The following is a 20,288-nucleotide window of genomic DNA, read 5'->3' as shown; positions in this document are numbered from 1 at the left end:
AGGGGCGGTGATAGGCTTGACAGCAGCTGGGGTAGCCTTCTTCTTCGTCATCGTGATCTTCAGGAGAGACTCAGTGCTCAATATTATGTTAAGAGGGGGAGGCGGCGCTCTCTTCCTCTTGGATCCTGAAGTTTCGGCCATACCTGAACAAAATGGCTCGACTCAGAGGAATGTTCACAAAAAAAACCCAAATCCGCAAGGAGATCGCATAACTCACCTAAGGCAGCAGGAAGGGCTTGAATCTACAGAGCCCAGATTAGAGAAGGTTGTTTGGACTGATGATGCTGTGCCAGATGCGTTGCTCTTCCTTAAGTATCCCGGCCCTGACTACTTAGGCTCGGAGGAAGGAAGAGAGTTTAGGAGGACCCTTCAGATAATCTGTAGATAGAAGACAGATTAGAACAACATGAATGGATGAGAAATCTAAAGAAAAACAGACATGCCAAGAGATTCAACCTGGGGTGGAGAACTTCCTGGGCACTCTAACCCACAGACTGCCGAGTTTGGACGCAAGTGCCTCCCATTCTCCTAAGGCCCAGAACCATTTGTTCTTCCAATCTTTATTAGAAGACAAAAGCCTAGTGACGAGGCCAGGGGTGCATTAACTCCTAGCCGAGAAGTAATACTAGCACGACTCAAATGAGTCATGCTTGGCCTGGTACATGGACATGAATTCGTCTGGCGTCAACTCTTGGTTTTTTAGCTAACGCCAAATAATGTAGGAGGTTATCAAAGTTTGCTAGGCATTGGGGACGAGATGACCTGGCACCAGCTTCAGACGTGCGGTCATCACATGCACAAAGGGGTGGATCAGGAACTGGAGCCCACATTGGAGGGCACAAATGAAGATTGCAATGTCCCCATCAGCTGGATCCCCTGGGGCATTAAGAGGGGAAGGAGCTCTAATATGTACGGAGTCAGGAATCTGGTAATCCGTTTGGATCTGAGCCATCTGAGACTTGACTAGAACCGAGTCCTTTGGGAAGACCACTTCAGAACGACCACTTAAAGGCCCGGCCTTGGCCCTTCTGGCTGGATCCTAAGGTATCCTCTTCGTCCCCCTAGCACGAGCCTTTGCCTTTGGGCCCACAGTTTTCTTGGTAGGAGGTTAGAGGGGTATTGCCTCAAATGGACCCTCTGAGCCCTTGCACCCAGAATCGGTGCTCTCCAGCTCGGAGTCATTCCTGGCCGCCTGAACTTCCCGAACCTCGTTTGATCCATTTGACATAATAACACTAAAGGAAATTGGAAAAAGATAGGGAAGGGAGGAACTCACAAAGAATCACTCTCCGGAAGACGGCTGGCAGCATAAAATCTCTGAGAAGTAAAAGTAGGAGGATCCAAATGAAAATGAAAACTGGGTTTTATAGCCTTAGTCGGTTGTCTATAATCATGACAGATAGCTGTTGCTGAAGCTGAAGTGGTAGGAAACCAAGCTCTTTGGTATACGTGGCAATAGATCATTAGCCCGGGATTACATCCTCCGAGTCGTGTGTTGCTCACACTGAATAACATTTAATGCATAGTCCGCCCTCCACCTTTCGACATCCACGCAGTAGCACCCCACTTGTCCAATTGATTTGAATCCCTAACCGTTGCCACGTGTTTGTCAACCATGGGCTTGTACTCGAAGAGTCGCTGCTACAATACAGTGCCTTAATAGCATAAAGTCATAATTACGGCTATTCATTTTAACTTTGTTGGCTCATCATTATGGAGGGCACGACGAAACATTTCCGCAGGCATTTATTCCCTGAGTCCGAGTTTGAACTCAGAGAGTAGAGGGCTTCTATTATGGGTAAATCTAGGTCGACCCTAATAGTAGTAAACTCGGATTGCCCGATCGAATGGCCTCGCCATAATAAGTTGGACAACAAAACTAAACTAGCCAAGCCATGGCTCGGTAGTGGTTCGCCTACCCCGACCTAGTCATAACAATCAGTGTTCAGCTTCCAAGTTCTTTTGTGGAGCTTTCACGTCAGCATGTAACCCAAAAGAAGTCATTACATGATCACGCCTCCGACCCCGACCGTATCCTTGTCAACATGCAATCAAGCTCTACCTACTTGTGGACTCGAATCATCCTTGGTAAGGGTCGGAGCATAGGGTCGGCTCGGATGGAACAACCTATAATCACGCTCAGGAATTATCTCTAGTAAGGCATGGAAGGAGTGATTTCCGGTGCACATCTCAAGGTAACCGCCAACACCTTCAAACGCTTAACTTCTCCATAATGGCAGAGATCGTGCAGATAACGGTGGACACGTTAAATCCAATGAAACGGTATAAATAGGGAATTCATTTATAGATACAGGTATGCAAAATCTCTCACCCAAAACCTACCCACACTACTTAGACCCAGATTCTTAGCCTGACTTTGGCATCGGAGGGTCCCCTACTCTAGCCAGGGTCTCCTTTGTCCTCCTTCTATGCAGGCTTACAGGCCTCGGTGCGAGTGCTCGGAGCTCGGCGAGGGTGAACCAGATTTTTGCATCAACAGTGGGTTCCACGATTTGGGCCACCTCCAGTTACCAAAGGAGGCAACCTTCTGTCTCTTATGGTGTGGCACATATGAGTTTTTGATCTAGGTGAACCTTGGGCCCCGGGCCCTAAAATGATATGCTGAAACGGATGGACAGTGTGGATTAAAACTATACATAATGGTGGGTCCCATAAGTGGGTCCCTAGCCCTTGCCCCAAAAGGGTTTTGCCTTCCCACTGATGGGTAGCAACATCCAGAGGATGTTGTCTTGCTCCAGTTTTTAATCTATTAAATGGGTCCCACGCTTGGATAATCCACTCCATCCATTGGGTTGGCAACCTCATGGGACCCAATAAGCCCTGATTGGGCAAGTTCTACTACATACAAACATCAAGGTGGGCCTTAGCAGGTTTCAACAGTGGGTGTCATTGTCACCACTATTTTCTATGGTGTGGATCGCCTAAGATCTGGATCAGATTTGGGTCCATTGCCTAAAATGATCTAGCAAAAGGGATGGACGACATGGATGAGACATATACATCATGGTGGATCCCACGAGTGGGGCAACTTTGTAATGCCTAAAAAAGGGCTTCTCCTTTCTAACAGTTGACAGCAATGGATGTTGTATGTCCAGTAAGATTCCTTTATTTATTTTAAAGTGGGGCCCACACGTGGGTAATCCACTCCATCCATCTATTTGGCTATCATATGGTGGGTCCGGATAGCCTTGGATTAAGATTATCTTTACCTTTTCCTTCATCTGAAAATTGTGTTCTTTTTTCTTTTCCGTATTTACATCATAAAACTCATTTTCTACTGTTACAGGTAAAATTGGACTTACCCAACGGTTGGAATAAAATGAAAATGTCAAAGGGAAACAACTCGGGTTGGAGGTCGGGCATGAGCTTGGTCTCAGATGCCGACTGCGACCTAAGGGGCGACTCGATATGACGACTTTGAAAGATGACCTCAAGGACTAACATCAACCAAGGGCCTGGCCTCATGGATCGGCCTCGATCACCGACTTAGAGGTCAGCCTCAACTATCAAACCCAACCTCAGCCATCAAGTTTGGCTGACAACCTCGGTCGACGAGATCTCAACCAATAGCCTAGAGGTCGCCATTGGCTATCACTTCAGATACTGACCACTAGGGGAGATCCCTTCCATATATGGGAAGGATTACCTCCTCGAGATCTTCGCCGAGGATCATACCAAGATAAGGGTGACATATCCGGGGAAAGATCCCTTCTATGATACGCATCTACCTAGCAGATTCATTGCCATATACGTAAGTAGTGTCAATTGATTACAAATAAGGACCCTCCCCACAGGGAAAGATATGCACAATCACCCTAATTTGACTATGCCCATTGTGTGCTTATTCTAACTTAGGCATCGAAGGGCCCCCGGCTATAACCGCCCCCTATTGTCAGTTAGTTTTGCAGGTACACGATGGGCTAGCAGGGATAACCGGATCGTAGAATCAACAATTTGGCACCGTCTATGGGAAGCGACAGTGAAGCCACTCTGATTTTACTTATCGAGTCCTCGTCTACTTTGCAATGGCTAAAGGGAGGAAGAGGGCCTTTGCCGCCATTGCAACATAAACCCCCACGCCAGAGGAACAACCTGATAATCTCCAAGATCCACCTTTAGAATGTCATACCGACCCTCCTCCTGCAGCGGCTGCACAGAGGTCCCGCAACAGGGAAGGTCGGCTCATCTCCTTGGAAAAATTGGTTGAAGTTGGCAACGTCGATCGGATAATGCAGATATTGGAGAGGTAACAACCACCTCCTGATCACAGTGCAGAAGCAGGTGCATCGACCGACTATCTCGACCTCCTCATGTGCTCCACAACTCCCACGTGATAAAGCAGCAACCTAGGTAGCATAGCCAGGCTTCCGTACATACCGCGGGAACTACCATAGTTACAGACTCTGACTTGCGTCACACTTTAGAGAAAAGGAGGCGTGAGAAGGCCCTCGAGGTCGTTGCAAAGAGTGAGGTCCCATGGGAACCCAAGCTTAGAGAAATCTGAGGGCAGCTTGGTGATATCCAATAGGCGTACCCTGCTTGAGTTCCCATGGGACCTCAAATTTCTCTGAGCTCGGCTTACACCTTACTCTGGAGCCAGAGATCCGGCTAAGCATCTTGAATCCTTCAGAGCATGGATGGAGCGACATGACACTTTGAACTTAGTAATGTGCTAAGCATTCTCCCTAACCTTGTTAGGAGAGGCACAAAAGTGGTACATGCAGCTAAAACCGAAGTCCATTAGCTCCTTTGTTCATTTAAGAAAGACCTTTATCATGTAGTTCATCGGAGGGAAGGATAGAAGGAAACCAGTGACCCACCTCCTCATCGTTATCCAAAGGGTAGACAAGCTACTAAAGGACTACATTATCTGCTTCAACGAAGAGGTAGTATAGGTGGACGGATACTCTGACTAGATAGATTTGGCCGCCATGATATCTGGTTTATGGGAGGGGAAGTTCCTCTTCTCAATTGGTAAGAAGCCCCTGACTACCTTGGCTGATATCCTTAACCGAGCTTAGAAGTACTTTAATGCAGATGAGCTCTTCAGCTCGTGGAAAGCTACTCTGAGCACAGGTAGCTCAGCTAAGGACAGGAAGTGCAAGGAGGAAAGGGAGCCTCCCACCATCACTAACAAGAAGAGAAATGACAACGATCCATGTAGAGGTCAACATCCAAACTGACAACAGGAGAGCAGGTTCCGCTCTTATACTCCGCTGAACATGACTCCCGAGCAAGTTCTTACGGAGATTCTTGACAAAAGGATCCTGGAATGGCCGAGCAGGATGAAGGCCGATGCTGACAAGAGAGATAAGCGGAAGTATTGCCACTTCCACTGCGATCACGGTTACACTACTGTCGAATGTTTCAATCTCAAGGATGAGATCAAGTCCCTTATTCAAGGGGGCACCTATAAGAGTACGTCAATAGAAAGAGGGATGAGCGATGTGATAAATGAGATGAGTAATAAGGTGATAAAAACAACAATGAAGTGACATGTGAAATACGCACTATATTCGGAGGACTCACAGGAGGTGGGGACTCGAACAGAGCTCACAGGGCGCACGCTTGAAGTATTAATAATAATAGTATGGAACACCACATATACCTCATAGCAAGGTTGTGAAAGAGCAAGAATTGAGCCCCTGCATCTTGAACTTCATTGAGGAAGACGTCTGAGGAATCCATCACCCACCCGGTAATGCCTTGGTGGTGACCATGACCGTGGTCTACCACAAAGTGCACTGCATTCTGGTGGACACCGGTAGCTCGACAGACATCCTCTTCACAGTCTCCTTCGATAAGATGGGAATCAGGAGGTCCAGACCGTGCCCTGTCCATACTCCCTTGTTCGGGTTTGTAAGAGAAAGAATCACTTTCGAAGGAAGTATATTACTGCCTGTGACAGAATGAAAGGGTCATAACCAAACTACTATGATGATTGACTTCCTCGTAGTCTACTGCCCCTTTGTCTACAACATAATATTGGGACGACCATCCCTCAATGTCATAAGGGTAATAGTATCTACCTACCACCTTGTAATGAAGTTCCCGACCGAGCATGAGGTCGGTTAGGTCAAAGGTGATCAGCATGAGGCCCAACAGTGCTACTCAACAACGCTTAGGACGAAAGCGCAACAACAGACAATGGCCATCACCTCCTCGACCCTCGAGAAGAATCAATCAAAAGAGGGTCTCTTATGGAAGATCTGATGGTTATACCTCTCGGCAAGACCGATCGACCTGCACGATTTAGGTCAGCTCATTGTTAGCCACAAATCAACGAGATGAGATTATTAACATACTAAAGCTGCACGTCGACATCTTTGCGTGGTCCCACCAGGACATGCCCGGCATCACCCCAAAGATAATGGTTCACAGATTGAACGTCGACCCCGACCACTGACTAGTGAGACAAAAATGACAAGTGTTTGAGCCAGAATGATATGTAATCATCGGCGAAGAGGTTGACAAGCTTCTCGAGACCAGGTTCATTGAAGAGATATATTATCCCAAATGGATAGCAAATGTCATGCTAGCAAAGAAATCAAATGAAAATGGTGAGTATGTGTTGACTACACGGACTTGAATAAAGCGTGCTTGAAAGATAGTTTCTTTTGCCCGAGGATTGACCAACTAGTCGACAGTACGGCCGGGCACGAACTCCTCATCTTTATGGACGCCTACTCTGACTATAACCAAATAGCTATGCATGAACAGGACAAGCAGAAGATGACCTTCGTCATCGATAAAAGAGCTTTACTGCTATAAGCTCATGCCTTTCAGGCTGAAAAATGTCAGACCAACGTATCAACGCCTTGTCAACAAGATATTTACTAAGTAGATCGGGCACTCTATGGAAGTCTACATCAACGACATGTTGGTCAAGAGAACCAGAGCGGCAGACCACATGGCTTACCTCAAAGAAATGTTCGCCATCCTGAGGAAGTACTAGATGACATTGAACTCGAACAAATGCGCCTTTGGGGTGTGCTCTGAAATTGCAGTAATGACCGCTTTAGTTGAAGTGAGAATATGCTAATATGTCCTAGAGGGGGGTGAATAGGACTTTTTAATATTTTATGGTTATTTAAAATCCTATTAATCTAATCCTAAGTAACTATGAGTGTATCAGGATTTCTTTAGAGTAACTCTAATGGCTTCCAAGACAATTAGAGGATCCAATAATGAAACTAATTGAAGGATAAACAAGATGCAAATCATAGTTTTTGATGGATGTGACTGTGTGTGAGATGTGATCTCAGATAATTAAATATGAAGGCATTTAAGAAAATCACATAAGTAATGGAAGACAATTGAAATCTCAAACACAGTCATTTTTATAGTGGTTCGACTACTTGTCCACTCCACTTCCGGTGGATGCACTCAACCCTTGAGTGTACCGGATCTCACTAAAGGAGGTTTCACAATAGGTTCACCTCTAACCAGTACAACCTACACTTAAGTTGACATAACGTGTCTACACGACACAGTTTATGCTCCCATGAGCAAGGGTCAACACACAACACCCGACTTTTAGGCCACACAGGCCAAGGATCCACACAAGGAACCTCAGTGGAGGTTTCACAACAGGTTCACCTGAAACTGAAGGTTAAAATAGGTTTACCTCTAACCAGTTGATGCTCTCCACAGAGCAAGGGTCAACACAAACCACCCCTATGTACACTCCCATTGGAGGCCTCTTATGAGGACTTTCAAGGGGTGAGAAACACCTTAGACCCAACCCTACAGAAGGAATGATCATAAGGGTCCTCTAGACTCTAATGACTTATAGATAAGTAGATGAGCCCCATTCAGCATGTTGATGAAGATCTCCTCCTTTAATGACGAAGAATCTTTAGCTTTCTTGAACCGCAACTCAGAAGATTATCAATACATAGCAACGAGTTGGGTCAAGGGTATGATGGAATCCTACTCTATTAAAGGTTTTCCTATAAGGGAGATAGAGCGATTCCAATCATCTATGCATTCAAGGCATCCCAGCTTAATGATTTTCCATTAAGGTGGTACCTGCAAGATCCTTGAATGAAGAAGTTCATTCCCCAATCTACTCTATTGAATGTCAATGATGAGGGTGGATTGGAGGATGAACTTCCATGAGAGAAAAAGCTTTGGGTATATGATCTAGGGTTAAACACTCAAAAGCACTCTCTATTTTCTCTACCAACAACCAAGGGCAAGCTCTGATTAAATAAACAAAAGGTTCCAATGGATATAAAACAGTCATATTTTTAATAGAGTTCGATATCATCGAGAAGGCTCGATATCATCAAGTGTATACTCTCGATAGCATCGACTGGCCGCTCGATGACACGAACTAAAATGTCAAATGCTTTTGAAACCTTTTGCCAGCTGGTCAAGGAAATTGAACGTGCGTCAATCTCATCAGATTTCGAACTTCGATTTCATCGACACGAGGTTCGATTCCTCGACATTTGAAAATGTGAGAGCACTTGCCTTTGAAATATTTCAGGTAAACGATATGATTGGGCATTACTCGATATCATCGGAATTTAAATATCGATGATATTGAGGGTAGTGTCGATTCATTGATAATTCTAAGGAATTTTCCTATAAGCTTGCTGGACAGTTTGTATCCACATTCGATGACATCGACCTTGTCCTTGATATGATCGATATTTGAATATCGATTTTATCGAGTGACCCTCGATCTAAGAAAAATAACCTGAAAAACTAGTTGGATAAAAATGTGTCCCAATCTAATATCATTGAAGGGCTTCCATTATCATCGAGATTTAAATTTTGAGCATATCGAGGAGCTCTTCGATATATTGAAGATTACATGATTTGCCTTAGAAGAACTTTGGACACAACAGACCTGATGTCGATTTTATCGAGTCTACTTGATGGACTCGAGATTTAAATTTTGATGATATTGATCTGTCTATCGATACATCGATAATTCCGTCCAAAGATCTTTGTGGTTGCTGGACATCTTATGTCCTCATTTCAATAATATCGAGTGAGCTTCGAGGACATCGACAACAAGGTTCGATTTCATCGAATCATGTATTAATAAATTGATAAAGGTAGAAAACTTAAAGATTTTTCCTGAAGTTTGGGAAGGTTTTCTAACCTCAAAAACTTAGGGTGTTATATTCAATTTTAAGGGATTTAAGTACTTGGTGTTTTGGGACATGGGATGTGAGGCTAAGATTTACCTGTGGCGAGTTCGGGCATACATCCAATTGAGGCAGACGCTTGATCAATCTTCCTATGGGGCTCCTTTGTCTGGCTGACTCAGTGCTCACGCTAATTGACAAACTAGGGCATTCAGTAGTTGCTCCCCTAACAGCAATCTCCCCCTGTCTTCTTGTAGCTGCTCCCCCTAACACACCTGTACCACCATCCATAAACACAGATACACACAATTTTCCTTCGGGGTGTGGATTTGTTCTCCCCCTTTTTGTCAGTCATTAGCAAAGGTTAATGTAACAGTGGATATTGATTGAAGTTGAAACAATTGGGAGAACCAAAATGCAGGGCAGAAGCAGAGTAGATATAAAGGAACATTCCTTGAAAGCATATCAGTTTAAAGAAAAGCTGTGAAGACCAATAGTATGAGCATAGAGAGCATGTATCAAGTTGATACAAACCAGATAAAACAGGAAAATAGGCATAAGATTCACAGATGATAGCAACATTCAACGTAGACCAGTAAGTAAACCTAATTAAAATGGCAGTAAGATATATGAGAAGTAAATAGCCATAACCTATAATATCCAAAAATATATACTACCCAAGATTGGTAGTAGTATAACATTTATCCCAAACCAAATAAAATATCAAGCCCATCCATGGGCACCCAAACAAATATTCATAAGCCATCCAAAAAGAAAAAACATGTTAGACCTGTCAATGAGATAGCCGTCACATACACACATAAGAACGTAAGGCAATAAAAAGATATCCATGCCCCATACGTTGACATGAGTATCTGGTGTATGAGATGGCATGAATACCATTGAGGATATAGTGGAGGGGCTGATGAAGATGGTGTTGCATCATCTCGTCGGCATGTAATCAGATCGATCAATTGCTGCACTGACTGTTGTACGCTAGACATCATCCTCTCCAATGCTGAGAACCTCGCATCATGTCCCCCTAACTTGTCTTCTATCTGAGCTAAACCCCGTTGCGTTGCACCAACCCTATCTTGGTGAAACTTGACATGTTGAGTTGGAGCCGAACCACTTAGATCTGGAGCATGCTGTGACTCCATAGGATCTGCACCAGTTGGTGCTGTGCCTTCTCCCATTTCTCCACCTTCATGAATAGCCTCCTCAGAATCCTCTTCCACATAGTCATGAAATTTAAGGTCTAATTTTTGTATATTGACCTTGTTAAAGTGTTGGAGAGGACGCTCAAGATCATTTGTTTGAGGAATACCAATTGTATCACATATTACATGAATGATGTGTGGAGACTGGTGGATGACACTTGCTATTTGGTGAAGGATCAAGGTAGGCAGATAAAGTTTGACTCTAGTGGCAACACAGTACATAATCATGGTCATGAACCCGGTAAGGTCAGCACGATTGGGTCCACGAGGATAAGCATTTGAGCAGAATATCCCATGCAAGATACGGTATCGAGGGTGCATATATTTTTCTTTTAAGGCATTCCCTTGATACCATGGGATATCTCGACCCTGGCACATGAATTTTGTAATTGTAGACCGAGTGATAGGATTTTCAAGATCAAGGTCAGACAATCCAACTGGAGACAAAGTTAAATCAAGAATGCTAGCAATGGATTCTACAGTAATCTCAACACTATCATCTCCAACTGTGACAGTGAAGGCTGGTGGTTCTAGTGTTGGAGAATGATAGTATGCAAAGAAGCGATAGGTCTGCTCAATATGACATGCTCCCCTGAAATCAAGAAGAGGCAACGAGTCAATTGCCTCTAACAGAGCTTCTATATTGTAGGATTTTATACATTCCCTGTCAACCCTATGCTCATACACCAAACGTCACCCTGAGTATTTTTCAAGTATGTGAGGAGGAGGACCCCACAACAGTATGTGGCAGTGCTGGTGGCAACAACCACGACCCTAACAATAGCAGAGGCCTTGAGATTCAAGGCCTTACCCTGAAGCTCAACCCCCATAGTTTCGAAGTGGATCCTCATCTTGTGGAAGGCTCCCTGGGTAGCAATAGCCCCAGTAGTGCCCTAAGAAAAAAGAACCATAAAAACATTAGCACCTACAAAAAATAACAAGTCTAAAAGATAATGATGAACTGCTTGGTACACTTACCTTGATAAAGGTGGTCACTAGCACCCCCACGAAGTCCTCGGGATGCAGAGCCAGCATTGTCGTGACCTCTTCCTCCACAATATTGTGGTTGCTTCATTCCAACGGACCGGAATCTTTACAACACATGTTTCAGGCAGTGTGTTAAACGCTTAAAACTCTGTGATGCCCATCATGTCGTACCAATGACTACAGCGCCCTCGACCTAGCAATCCTCGTTCTGAGCAAAGGTTACGGACTTGGAGTCATCCTTCGCTCGCCCATCTCGCACAACCCAAATCCCTCAAATCTCTCTCACGCCCGCCCCTCTCCCAAAACTTAAACCCTCTCTCTCTCGCGCGCCCATGCCTCTCCCAAAAGCCAAACCCTCTCTCTCGTGCGCCTGCTCCTTTGTTTCCTAACCTCTCTCTCTCTCTCTCTCAAACCCTAGAAAATCCCATTGCCGAATCGCAAAAGTTAGGCAATGAAATCAAGGAGAGGTCGTCCTCCAAGAAGAAGAGAAAGGAACCCGAACTAGATCAAGCAGACTCAGAAATCGAAGACTCCGATATAAGAAACCCTAAGAAACTTAAGACGGAAGTATCCTCTTTCGAAGGTGATGATTCCAACGGTCCGCTGCCTCTACAGAGAATGGAAAACGGGCTCGTACTCCACTCTCTGGAGGCACTCGATATTGGCAAATGGCATGCTGTAGGTATCCCCTTTGTTCTTTCGAACACTCTTGCTATTTTTGATTGAGTTTCCTGACCTATTTGGGTTTTCTGGATTTTGGTATTGCTAATTTCATTGAGAATTTGATGGGTTTTTGAAAAAAATAATAATAAATGCTGAGGATCTGAAATCTTCCATATGACATTTCTGTATTGCTTTCTGGTATGAACATATTCTCTCAATGTTGTAAACAAAGTTTCCTCTCGCCTCTGTTCTTGCCATTTTTATTTTTATTTTTTATTTTGTGAATGCCAAAACAGCAAAGTTTGAAAAGAAACTGAATGCCATACTCATATAGATTTACAACTGCAACGTCACGACTTGATTCACAGAAGCCTCCACATACCCCCACCTATCTTCAAAATCGGGCCCCACCCAATAACCAGATATCGTCATATGGACGCAAGAAATGGGCCCACAACGATGCCTACTTGATCTCGATAGATGATTTTCATATTTTGTGTTCATAATAAATCTGACATTAATCAAGATGGACCTCAGACATTTCATCACTGTCCTCGATGCTGCTTGAGTTGAAACTCTGTCGAAAGATGAACTTCTCAGATCATTACCAATTGGTGGGACCCATTAGACTGAGTTTTGGAGGATAGAGCAGAAAGGGAAGGTGTGGAGAAACAGGTGTTGCAGAGAACACAAGCCATAGCTAAGTAGCGTTTGCCTTCTCATGGGCCAGAATCACCCTGTTTTGGCATTTATTAAAATGACTTTGTACTTAATGGAAAGATTTACTCATTCTTTATGGTTATGAAGTATCTGTCCTTATTGTAGCAGTAGTTGAACTTATTGAACATTGTCTCTTGAAGAAGAATTTTAGTCTCCACGTAAAAAAGAAAAAAGAAAAAGAGGAGGCACTCGAGGTACTCCCTTTTTCTCTCTATTTTTCTCTTTTGATGGCTAGAAATTGGGCAACAGCCATGGCAGTGGCAGCCATGTCTGCCGCTGTCCATGGCCCCCTACATGTTTGAAGAAATGCTTCAACCAATATTCAAGATTGTGTCACGTGCTCTTTCAAAATATGGATTAATTCCACAGATCTCCAGCAAATGTTGGCGTCTCCCTAGATTCTAGCACGTCCCACACCTTCACATCAAGGGCTTTCATTGAATCATAACATATGGGCTTGTTCTTAGCCATTGTTTAGAGTGAGAGGCTTACTGCCATATTTGCATTTTGACCCAAAAATCATGCCTCTACTGCCATTGGGTTGGTGGGCCAAATGTGTATGTCTAATGATCATCACTCATTATTCATTTTAGTTGGCCATCTTTTCATATGCGTGTCACCTAAGGACCAGATTGGCCTGATTTTCAAGACACTGAACATACACAGTGGGACATAATTGAAGAATAGCCCAGACCCATGTTGGCAGAGAATAGGATTTGGGTCCCACCTATGAGCAATCATCACATTTTTTAACATGCTTTTAACATTTAAAATAGTGGTCTAATAATACTTGATAGCTATTATAGGCATCTATATAGAGGGTGGGACTGTGAATCTTAGCATCTTTTTTTTTTTTTTTTTTTTTTAATGTTAATCTTTAGACTGCATTTGGATGCACCATGACCAATTAACCATGGTTAGTTCAATAGAAAGGAAATGGTGAAATTGTCCTAGTATTTATGATATGAGGGAGTAGCCCTCAAGTTGTAATTAACTTCCATTTATATCTGACATGATGGTAATATAATTGAAATTTGGAGACTGGTTTCCTCAATATGAATACCGAGGTAATTGCAATTTTGTTACTTCCACTTCAAGAACTAATTATTTCAGTTCACTTCCTTAGTACATACTGTGCCAGTTCTTAATCATATAGCCTCTATTGTTGAGATCTGCTGTTAAATTTTAGTAATGGAAGTTCATTTTTTAATGTTCTAGAATATTACAACAAGAACATTATTTAGCAGCTAAATCTAATATCATGCATGTAATTGTTGCTCCTCATCATTGCAGGTTCTTATATGTAGAGATTAGACGTCTTCAGAACATTCACAATAGCCATAGATGCAGTGGATACAAACAATTGCAAGTTGATGATTCTACCAAGCTTGTTTTTTCTCTCAAGGACAGATTTTCCTGGCCAAGAAAAATGCAAAATGAGACCGGGCTGGAAATTGCATCTATATATCACACGGATGCCATGTAACTCTTACCATTTTTTTCTTTAAATTATTATTGTGGTGGTCCTGTTAAATATATGAATTTTTCAATTGTTTTCACCACTCATGTCAAGGAGATTTTACTATTGTTTCTTATTAAAGTTGCTTATTTGTTGATATTGTTCTATACTTTTTCTTTTTCCTGTAATAGGTGGGGACGCGTCAATGACTTCACAATTGTCATCATTGAGTGATGAGCCCCAACCAAAAAGAGAATTTGCTGTCTATACTCAAAGCCCCAGGTTCTATGGGTGAGTGTCCAAAAGCGTCCTTAAAGAATGTAGGCAATTGGAGTTAGTTTTTTTTTCCCTACTATTGTAGTGAATTTCATTAGTTATAGGAAGCTCTTTTTTTAATGCCTCTATTTTTCTGTTTCACATCCTAAAAGAATTACTTTCTTCCTTCCTATTTCTTGGGTTAGATTAGAAGACTACTAGAAAGCCAGTCTCCTCTGCCTTAGAAGTTGTTGCAGATTGATGGGAATAATAGTTTAATCACTGGTGAAGGGGTTATGAAGATCCAAAGTTTCTTCGTGTAGTCCTACGTATTTCCAAGAGTGGCGAAGAGGTTGTTCAAATTTCGAAGAAGAAGATGGCTGGCTCTTTCTTTTTGGAAAAGGGGCTTGAGAGTGATGCATGGTGGGGAAAATTGGCTAAGTCTGGAAAAATGGCCAAAAGGTCAGTTGCGCGGTTCGCGCAACCAAAGTTCGTTGCGCGGGGTAGTGCAACGGCTAAAAGCCTTGCGCGAGCAGAGAGTCTATTGCACGGGTTCGCACAACTGAAATCAATTGCACGGGGGTTTCGCAGAGAAGCAGAGGTCCGATGCAGTCAAAAAGCAAGTACATAATGAATGAAGTTTGGGGTATTTATAGTATATGAGGTCGAGTACGGTACACGACTGTCAGTTGCGTGGGTCCACGCAAACCCTTTCTTTAAAGTAAAATTGATCCTGATTCTTTGATCTCTGGAGAAACAAAGAAAGGATCAAGGGGGCATCTGTTAAGGAATAAAAATGAGGAAAAAAGAATTAAAGAAAAAAAGATTGAAAAGTAAAAAGTGGAAGGAAATAGAAAAAGAAGAAGAACAAGTGTCTTTTGGATGGTTTGCGTGGATCCGTGCAAACGATATCAGTTGCGGCTCCGTGCAACCAATAACTCAGTTGCTCGGGGTTGCACAACTGGTTTATGGACTTGTTGTCTATAAATGATCCTAAGCAATGAAAGGTGGGTCCCTTTGCACCAAGATCGAGGTTTCACACGTGCGGAGGCCTATAAATACCCCCCTTCCCCCCTCACTTAGGGGATCGGAGATTTTGAGAGAAGTGTAGAAGTGACAGAGAATACCGAAGGTAGGACTGAATAGAAGTCTACGGGTTGCGCCAACCCGTGCAAACCATGTTGGTTGCGCGGGTCCGCGCAACCAGACTGTTATACAGTCTATAATGAGAAAGGCCGAAATGCTGCCGGAATGATCAGGCTCCAGTTCCTCTTCTGTCCAAGCTCCAAAAAGAGAAATCAGTTGATGAGATCTACATCATATTCCTCTTAAAGAGATAGTCAAATCATAAGTCGAAGTGCTGCCGAATTTGACATCCGGCTTGGACATTTGAACTTTGTCAATTTCTGTATTTTAAATAATCTATCTTAGAATCAAGGAATAATTGAGGATGTAAATGAACTAGTATTAATAATATGATGATTGTTCTTAATGAACTCTTTCTCTGTTATATTTGGATGAGATAATCTCCCAAAAACGAATGCATTTGTTTCTTGTTCGAAACATACCCGATTAAAGTCTCTCCCCCATCTTATGCCCAGATCCAAATTGGGTTAGCTTGGATAAGGGTTTGATCTCCTGATGTTCAGATCCTTACTGATCACTACCGCTTCTCCAAACTTCTTTTAAGGAAATATCCCATTTTGAAAGAACTACAAGAGATTACCTCACCAGATTCGTAATAGATCATATGTCTCTTCATAAATAGGTGCATTAATCGTGGTAATGTGGCATAAAATGACTCACCCTTTCATAGTCTGATGGTTTCTTCGGGTGTAAGTACACTTCCAGTATGCATAGTGGTGCTACATAATTACTAGGCCAAGTCAGAAGCTAAGTCATAGACGCCGAAAATGAGTGTAAACACAAACTAGAGAGCATGAGTAGAGAACTAGCGCCCTGTCCTTGGCCCTAGGGTCACTTGGTGAAGATTGTGGAGCCACCCAAAGGGCACAAGAGGCAGGTCCGACTAGAGTAGATATTGTAGAGAGAGGTGAAGTGAGAAAAAAAAAAAAAAGCCCTTTAAGGTATTATAGACATGTACTCTCCATATTTCCATGTGGCAGGCTACATGGGTGACATATGTCCACCTCTAGCAGAGGGTGCGAGATAGGTCATGAGCTGGGTCATCGATGTGTCGGAGGGTGCTCCGCGCCCCTCCCTTTGTCTAGGTATGGATCATCCAGGTATGGGTGCGACCCACCCCTATATGGTTCCTCTAAGTGCACAAGCCATCCTATGCTTGACTCTGGAAGGAGGGCGTGGGCTAGGGTCTAACGGGCGGAGTGAGTCTAACTTCTCGCACCTTCCACTCCTCAGGGCACCAACAATACCTAATCCCTCTCTCATGAGGTTTAATTGGATGAGTTTTTCTCCTCAGAGAGAGAGAGAGAGAGAGAGAGAGAGAGAGGCGTGGAGGCAATAAAAACCAATAGAGAATCCATTGATGGTGGAAAGGATTCCTAATCTCTTCTTACCACCTTAAGTAGCAAAAGGTCATTAAGGGGGCATTTGGCGCATGGTATTAGATGGGATTAGGTGGGATGGAATTGCATTTGGTCCCGTGCCAATTCCACTCAATGTTTGGGAAAAATGGAAAAGCTTGGAATTAAATTAGATGGAATTGCATTGGGTCCCGTGCTAATTCCACTCAATGTTAGCAAGTTATGTAAGTCTCACCATGATGTGTGGGCTATATCCACATTGTCTACCCATTTTTCGAGATTATTTTAGAGCATGGGCCAAAAAATCAGGTAAATTTAAAGCTCAAGTGGACCCCACCATAGAAAATAGCGAGGATTGAATACCTACCATTGAAAACTTCTTTGGAGCCACATAAGTTTTGGTTCGGCCTCACTTTTAGGCACTTGCCATAAAATGAGGTTACAAAACAGATGAACAGTTTGGATATAACACATGTGTTATTCTCAATAGTTTCAAATGATGGTGTGGGTATATCCATTCAATGTACCACCGTATTACTAACATAACATGGAATTAAGCTTATCCCATAGTAATAGGGGACAATCCCTACCATATGTAATAATTATCTTTTTTGAATCCCATCCCACTTAATCCTTCCCAATACCATGCGCCAAACACCCCCAACTTTTCAACGGTAGGTATTTAATCCCCGCTACTTTCTATGGTGGGGTCCACTTGAGCTTTAGATCTACCTGATATTTTAGCCCATGCTCTAAAATGATCTCGAAAAATGAGTGGACGGTGTGGATATAGCCCACACATCATGGCGGGACCTACTCAACTAGCTAACATTGAGTGGAATTTGCATGGACCCATGCAATTCCATCTAATCTAATTCCAAGCTTTTCCATTCTTCCCAAACATTGAGTGGAATTGGCACGGGACCAAATGCAATTCCATCCCACCTAATCCCATCTAATGCCATGTGCCAAACGCCCCCTAAGGGGGGTTAGAAGGAGCAGAAGTACCGACATCATCATCTTCTCCTAGGGGGTGTTAGACGCATGGTATTGGGAAGGATTAGGTGGGATAGGATTCAAAAAACATAATTATTACGTATGGCAGCAATTGTCCTATGGTAACAGGATAAACTTAATTACGTGCTATGTTTGTAATACAGTGGAACATTGAATGGATATACCCATCATATGAAACTATTGATAATAACACATGTGTTTTATCCAAATCGTTCATCTGTTTTGTAACCTCATTTTATGACATGGGCCTAAAAATGAGGTAAATCCAAAACTTATGTGGCCCCAAAGAAGTTTTCAATGGTAGGTATTTAATCCTTGCTGTTTTCTATGGTGGCATCCACTTGAGCTTTAGATCTACCTGATTTTTTGGCTCATGCTCTAAAATGATCTCGAAAAATGAGTAGACGGTGTAGATATGGCCCACACATCATAGTAAGACCTACGCAACTTGCTAGGATTGAGTGGAATTAGCACAGTACCGAGCAATTCCATCTAACCTAATTCCAAGCTTTTCCGGTCTTCCTGAACATTGAGTAGAAATGGAACGGGACCAAATGCAAGTCCATACGACCTAATCCCATCTAATACCACGCGCCAAACGCCCACCTTGTTCTCAAAGCCTGCACGTGCTTTTGATATTCTGGAGGTATTCTCATTATTGGTGCACGGTGGTCCTGGAGAGAAACAGTGACAGGACACTCCGTAGATGGGTCATCGCACAAAAGGCAGATTGATTGATTGATTGATCTATCATTAATTAATGTCAACTTGCTTACTGAAATCTGATGATCGACTGCTATTCATTTTCACTGTCCATTAAGAAATCTAATCCGTGTAACTTTTGGTTTACTGCTAATCTAAATTGGAACCCACAGTTTGAACACTTTTTTTTTTTTTTATTATTATTATTAGTTAATATCTTAGTACATGCATATCATCCGTGATTTGGATCATATGGGCCCACGTGCCAACAAATACTCAGCTTGGCATTCGTATGTCATCATATGGTCACAAGTGCCAACAAATAGTCAGCTTGGCATTCGTATGACTACAAATGATTTGGATCATATGGGCCCACGTGCCAACAAATAATCAGATTGGATCGCTGAAGATGTCCACACGTGCTAATATGGGATTATTTGGATCACTAAACATGATCCCACTTATGAGTATCTCATTGAGGTGTATAGATATTTCCCTTAATACTTTTTGTGTATGAACAAGTTATTCTATCTACTTGTGAGGCCGGTTCCACTACAAGAGCTTTGTAGAGAGTAGGCCTATTCTTCAAAGGGTCGCGCACGTGGGGGCCATTGTGGCATGCCTATGGCTAGAGGTGGGCAGGATCCGACCTGACTCGACCAAACCGATCGGATCCAATCCGACTGAAACTGAAAGTCAAGGTCGGGTTGGATCGAGTAAACCCACTTGGATCCGATGCCAAACCGAGTCGAGTTTCGGTCATGTAGTAACTCGATCCGATCCGATTCAGACCAGAATCGAGTAGTATAAAGTCATATTTTACTTTTATTTTTTACTTTTATCCTTCTTTTGCCCGAACCCTAACCCTACCCGAACCGGCACTGCACCGAACTCAATAGAAATCCAGGCCACTCAACAGCCCAGCACCCTATCTTCACCGTTCATCATCGTCCATTCATTAGGTAGGTTCCATTTATCTATTTTTTTCTATGTACTTTCGAGCTCCCACCCTGACTTGGGACGTCGGGTGCAGCCGCCCTGGCTTGGGACATCGCTTGTGGCCCGCCCTCAATAGGGACAGACACGGATTAGCTACTAAACACGACAATGGGTCCCGCGGCTGAGGTCAGGACCTTGCTGGCTCGACTGCAGCCAATGTCCCTCCCTGGCTCGACCTCACACTCGGACCGGCCTTCATGGTGGGTCCCGCCTTGGCTCGCTAATGGTCCGAACGAGCTTGGGACCTCGCTGGCTCTGCTGCAACGTCCGGCCCTGGGTCACTAGTGATCCGGTAAGTGGTCTCTCTCTCTCTCTCTCTCTCTCTCTCTCTCTCCCCTACATTCCCTCTCTTGAAAGTTGAAAGATAAAGATTCAAGCACTTGTTATTTAATTCATTGTTTAATTGATTTTATTTCTCTCAAATATATTTTAAATATATGTAAAATTAGTTATTTATTCACTTAAGAAAGTTACCCTTAATTTCTTCTTCTTTTTTACAATTTTTTGAAAAATTTCCATATTTTTTTATTTTTTAAAATAAAAATAAAAATAAAAATAGAAGACTCGATCCAAACCGTACCCAACCCGATCCGACTCGATTTCCCTAACCGAGTTCGACTTGATTCGGATCAGGCCA

The sequence above is a fragment of the Magnolia sinica genome, chromosome 12, assembly GCF_029962835.1.
Source record: "Magnolia sinica isolate HGM2019 chromosome 12, MsV1, whole genome shotgun sequence".
Lineage (NCBI taxonomy): Eukaryota > Viridiplantae > Streptophyta > Magnoliopsida > Magnoliales > Magnoliaceae > Magnolia > Magnolia sinica.
Note: the sequence above shows the minus strand (reverse complement) of the source record.